The sequence below is a fragment of the Echinops telfairi genome, unplaced genomic scaffold, assembly GCF_000313985.2.
Source record: "Echinops telfairi isolate 266 unplaced genomic scaffold, ASM31398v2 ScPeMD7_7469;HRSCAF=8507_1, whole genome shotgun sequence".
Taxonomy (NCBI): domain Eukaryota; kingdom Metazoa; phylum Chordata; class Mammalia; order Afrosoricida; family Tenrecidae; genus Echinops; species Echinops telfairi.
Window position 1 is genome coordinate 75,271,292 of NW_022111373.1, and position 5,753 is coordinate 75,277,044.

Genomic DNA, 5,753 nt, shown 5'->3' on the forward strand with positions numbered 1-5,753 from the left:
TTCTACCCACGCAGTTAGTCTTGGAAACTCCCCGCGGGTCCTGCCCTGTGCTGTAGGGTGCTATGAGTCAGTACTGACTTGATGGCACTGAGTTTGGTGGGCAACTCGTGGTGTCTGTCGTGGTTTTATTTGCATTCCCTTGGTGACTAATGAGACGGAACTCCTTTTCCTCAGCGTAATGGCCATATTCTTTCTGGAGATCTTCTTTGTGAAAATGTCGCTGTAAGTCTTTTGCTCCTTTTCCTGATGGGTTTTCTCTCTTTCTCTTAAGGAGCCCTGGTGGCAAAAATGGTTGAGTGCTTGACTGCAAATCAAAAGGTGAGTGGTTCAACCCCCCTGCTGCTCCATGGGTGAAAGAGCTGGCAGTCTCCTTTCTTCAATGTTCTAGCTAAGAAAGCCCCACGGGACAGCTCTACTCTGTCCTGTAGGGCCGCCACGTGGTGAAACGTAAACTCCAACAGCCTTGTCTTCCTATTGATTTTAGGATTTTTCTCTCATCTATTCTCGAAAAGTCCTCTGCTGCCAATATCTGCTCTGTGGTATGCCTTTTAATTCCTCAAGGGAACTCTTTGATCTTTTGATAAATATTAACAGTCCCCCAAACTCAATGTCAGCTAAACGTGGGACAAAAACAAGGACGCTGCTAGGCACAGGATACTGGGATAGACAATGATTTTTTCCTTCGAATTACTGACGTCAGTGGAAAAGCGAATCTATTAGGCTACGTTACCATGAGGAACATTTGTGCATCCAAAGACACCATTAAGAGACCTCCCTCACTGCCACTGAGTCTGTACTGACTCACAGCAACCCTGAGAGTCAGAGTAGACCTGTCCCCGGGGTTCTGAAAACGCGCCTCTTTACAGAAGCAGACTGACCTGTGCCGAGCTTGTGCAGCTTACCCGTGTTGCCGGGGCGTTGGGAGCAGGGCGCCATTGCTCAGGAAGCAGTGAGTGTCTGTTTGCGGTGATGGGGGGGGGAGTTTGACCGCGATGAGGGGTGACAGTTGCACACTTACTTAATGGAATTGATATCCCTAAATTGTACACCTGAGAAGTGTAGAATTGGCAAACGTTGTGAGCTAGCTCTATCTATAGGGCAGCAATCACAGAAACAGGGCATACTAAACCTTACATCAGCACCCAGGAGTCTCCCCAGGTGTTCTCATTTCACAGCTGAGGAAACAAGTGTCAGAGACACTCCTGACCTTGGCCTGTGTCACCTGGCTCCCAGCAGGAGGCCTGGAGTGTGAACTCAGGTCTGACTACCTGCAACGCATCTGAGTGGGGTCTAGCACCCTGCGGGGCTCCTGACGTGTGTCACTGCCGGCTTCCCAGGGTGGCTTGTTGCGTGCAAGGATCACTTACACTTCCTCCCTGTCAATTATTCATTTCCCCAGCATCGCTTTGTTAGCTTGGCCTGCTGTGAGCAATTGCCCTTTGCTCTTTTTCGTAGGACTCTTTCTTTGGGCACAGTTCACCAAAGCAGGGCCTGGGAGTGCCGGGAACAGGGGGCAAACACACGGTGCTTGGAACGTCTCTGCTCCGAGGCAGGGGGAATGGCACAGACTCAGTGCCAAGTGAAAAGAAAGCTCCTGACAGGTAGTGCCAGGGTCTGCCAAGCCCTGTGCCGTGGACTCTTGGGAACGCCGCAGACCGCGAGGCCCTGACGTGTGTGCCGCCATGTCTTCCTCCATGTCTGCCTTCCCTCCTGCCTTGCTGTTTGGCTGCCAGAGGCCCTCCGTGGTGCTGGCTACCTGGGGTCAGGAAGCTCCTGTACAGGCTGCTCCTGTGGGAAGTAGGGGCGACAGCGGGGTTTGGGGGTTGTGAGGAAATCCCTTGGAGTTGTTGGCAGTCCCCCCCGGCTGTTCATACCTATGATACCAGAGGCTCCACTGAGAAATGCTGGTCCTTCAAGACGCTTTGTGGAGTTAGAGTGAATGCTAGTACCCCCCACCCCCTTGGTCTGGCACCCATGATCACCGAATCCCAACATGTTCAGAGTAAAGGGAAGGGCACACCTGCCTCTAGAGGCAGACTGGCCCCAATAATGCTAGCAACAGTGACAATGGTTTACGGAGGGCCTATGGGCCAGGCTAGGCTTTTTACATATGTTCTCAACTCTTAAAAACCCTAGTGAAAAAGCACGCTGTGGTGAATCGAAAGTTCTTGATATGCTTCTTCGTGATTGCATGTTGGGCTGCTAACCAAAGAAGTTGGTTCATCAGGTCGAAACCCCAGCCACAGCCTGGGAGAAAGGTGGGGCGTTCTTCTCCCATAAAGAATTACACTCTTGGAAATCCACAGGGGCAGGTCTACCCTGACCTAGAGGGTCACTATGGGTTGGAATAAACTCGATCCCAGCGAATCTTTTTTGTTTTTCAATCCATGTCTTTATAACGCCCACCAAGTGATGGAGTGAGAGCATGCCAATAAGGTATGTGGAAAATTAACAGAGGGACCGGTCAGCTGGGGTTACCATTCCTCTGTGTCTCGGCCAGCCGTCTCAGAAGCAGGAACAGAGAGAACTCCAGGCCCATCAAGGAAGAAGAGCCACCAGCGGTGCCTGTTTAAGACCCCTGCCTGAATGGCGAAGGCGGCGGAGGCCAGGCCACACCGAGACTAGATGAGGCCAGGAGGCCGTGGGGCAGAGCAGAGAAGCAGCACTGAGACGAGAGACTGTGAGCCAGCGCAGCACGCAGGCTTGCTGGCCCATGAAGAGCAGGGCCCAAGGCGCCACATGGCTGAGGGGCTGAGGACCAGAGAGAAAGGCCTGGCTGCTGGCTGAAGAGAGCCGTTGCGGTGGACCAGTGACGGTGTCCGCACTGTTCGCTGCTCCTGGCTTTAGCGTCCTGAGTAAATCCCCACAACTGTGAGCAGGGCCTGGGAGCTCTGTGCAGTCGCTGCAACGAGGAAGTGAACCCAGCAGAGGGGTAGCTCGTCGCGGGAGAAGCAGCTGGAATCCGAAGGGGGTCAAGAAGGATGGAGGGCGGAGGCACGTCTGACCTCAGCTTCATCAAGGCCGTCGGCCTTGGCTGGCTTGGAGATGGATTCTACTCCCTCCGTATGTCGTCAGAAGAGGTCACCTGTGGCCTCTGTACTGTTTTCTCACACGCTTTCTCTGTCATCATGGACACATGGAAATGGGCGCTCGGCGAGGTATTGCCCACATGATTGTCAAGTGGCAGGTTCAGGATTCAACCCCAGGTCTGCCTGACTCAGGACTGGGAAGGGCCCACCCTGGAGCGAATGAAGCTTAAGCTTCAGGGTTCCCCACGAGCCAAGCTCTCTTCCAAGGCCTTGAGAGGCTTCTAGCAATGTATTCACATTGTCAGATACATTTTATTTTATCAAAAAATTTTCCCACTGGTCCTCTTTTGCCATTTACCCTGTAGCATCTACTTAAAAAGGCAAAGCAATGTTATTGGGGAATGCTTGGCAGGTCCTATGCATTGTAATTGGGAGGAAGATGAAGCTTTCTCTTCCTGTAAACATTTACAGCCCAGGAAACCAGAGGGGGCCGTTCTACTCTGCCCTGGGGGGTGGCTATGAATCAGACTCCACTCCATCAGAGTGAGTGTGGCCTGACCTCAATGAACAGTCTCTACCTCGCAGATCGACACATGATCTCTCATGATCTCTCTGGGTTCTAATATCCCGTGCCATGGCTGCACAGACCAGACTCATGATTGAAGGGTTTATGAAGGAAGTCAGTAAGTTGTAATGCCAGTGAGAATGGCTCAGGGTAGCTGTTGACCAGGACATGTTACAAAGCTTCAGGTCTGCGAATCAATGCTCCAACGGGGCCTACCACCACTCTGCTGGAAGCCTCCACTGGAAGGCATTCAGCTCCAGTTCTGTGGCTCAGCAAACCCAGCTCCCTGAATCAAGTGCTGTAAATGTTGAAGTGCCCAGAGGCATCCTCCCCAGAAAGTCTCAGCCCAAAGGCACTCACTGCCACTTCCACTAGTCAGCAAGTCCAACTTCCAGAATGAAGCGTCCAGAGGCTCCCCACTCACCAGCCAGCCTGCTGCACAAACGCACTCAGCTTTACTTGTGCATCTTCTTGTGCTTGAATGATGGAACTGTATGATATGGGGCTGGTGTGCCAGTAGCATGATTTTAAAATAATATAAATCTCATGTGCTTTAAAAATAAATTTGTCATGAGTTGTGATATTTTTCAGCTTTAAAAAAAAATCCTTACGTTGTGGGGGAGATTTTTGCATTCTAAATAGTGTGTACCTAATTTTGTATTATATATATATTAAGAGGAGCTTGCCATCACTCCCCACACCCACAGCATGGAATTGGGCTCTTAAGCATGGTGGCGTCTGCCTCCTGTATGTGAAGGTTCCCCAGGTCCCAGAGCAGCTGTTAGAACCTACAGGTGCCCTCTGACATAGGTGGGAGGCCGGAGCCAGGGCAACAACACAGTAAAGTGCTCTCAGGGACGGACAACCAGACGCCTGCACTGAGGCGGTCCATAGTTAATGCTTCGAGGGCTCAAAAAAGGGGAGTGAGTAGCTTATATGTTGTTTACTGTTGTTGTTGTTGTTGTTAGGTGCCGTTGAGTCCGTTCCGCCTCATAGCGACCCTGCAGAATAGCGGAACAAAGCCCTGTGTGGTCCGGTGCCACCCTCACAATCGCTGCTACATTTGAGGCCGTGCTGCAGCCACTGTGTCAACCATCTCATTAAGGATCTTCCTCATTGCTGTTGCGCCTCTCCCAAATAGGAGGTCCTTTTCCAGGGACTGGTCTCTCCTGATAACATGTCCCAGGGATAGGAGACAAAGTCTCACTGTCCTCACTTCTCAGGAGCATGTGGGCTGTACTCCAAGATAGATTGGTCTGTTCTCTTGGCAGTTTGTTCTCTTGGCAGTTTGTAGTACCTTTCTCATGTTCGGTGGCAACTTTGCTCAAGTCCCACCCAGACCTGAATCTGCTGGTAAAATTTCCCTCCAAATTTTCATCAAAGGGCAATTGTGGTGTTGACACCTTTGAGAATGAGAATGGGATATGAACAGATAGGAGGGAACTGCACCCTGTGGGTCCCAGAACTCAGGCTGCTGCCTGCATGCGTGGGCCTGTTTTACCACTCGTGGGACTCCGAGCACTGGGTGCCGACATACAGCTAAAGGCTATGGATGCATTTGGAATTCGGGTCCGAGGTACGGTATCTTCTGTGATCCCAGAACATGCAACCTCATCCGCTGTGGGGCTGGAGTACAGCTTCCCTTATGGGATTCCACTCTTTTGTGCTTTTCACTTCTCCACCTGGCATCTGGATTGCAAATTACAGGAGATGCGGATGCGCCTGCTCTCCCCCCTGAACAAAGAGCACTGTACTGCAAGCTTCCAGTGCAGTCGACCTAGGCATCCGCTATGCTCCTCCTAGGCCACCCCAGTGCCCCAGCTGGTCGCACCGTGACACTGTCCTGGAGGAAGTGAGGAAGTGTCCTGGGGAGGACTTTACAGAGGGGTTGTTTTCTCAGGAGTTGTGGTGCAGGGAACAGAGATAATAGATCCATCAACTCTGGGATTACAGACAAACGTTGTGCAGAGAGAGAGCAAGTCTCATTTGGAATTCTAATTAGCAGAGCGAATGACAGAGGCACGCGCAGCACAGCCTTCAGTCTTGAACAGCCAGACACAGCCCCCGCCCTTGGGTTTCCACGAGTTGCCTCTGGTTGATGAGCAATATACACACGTGCATGAGCACACACGCAGCCCGTGTTACCTTTCCAGGGGACC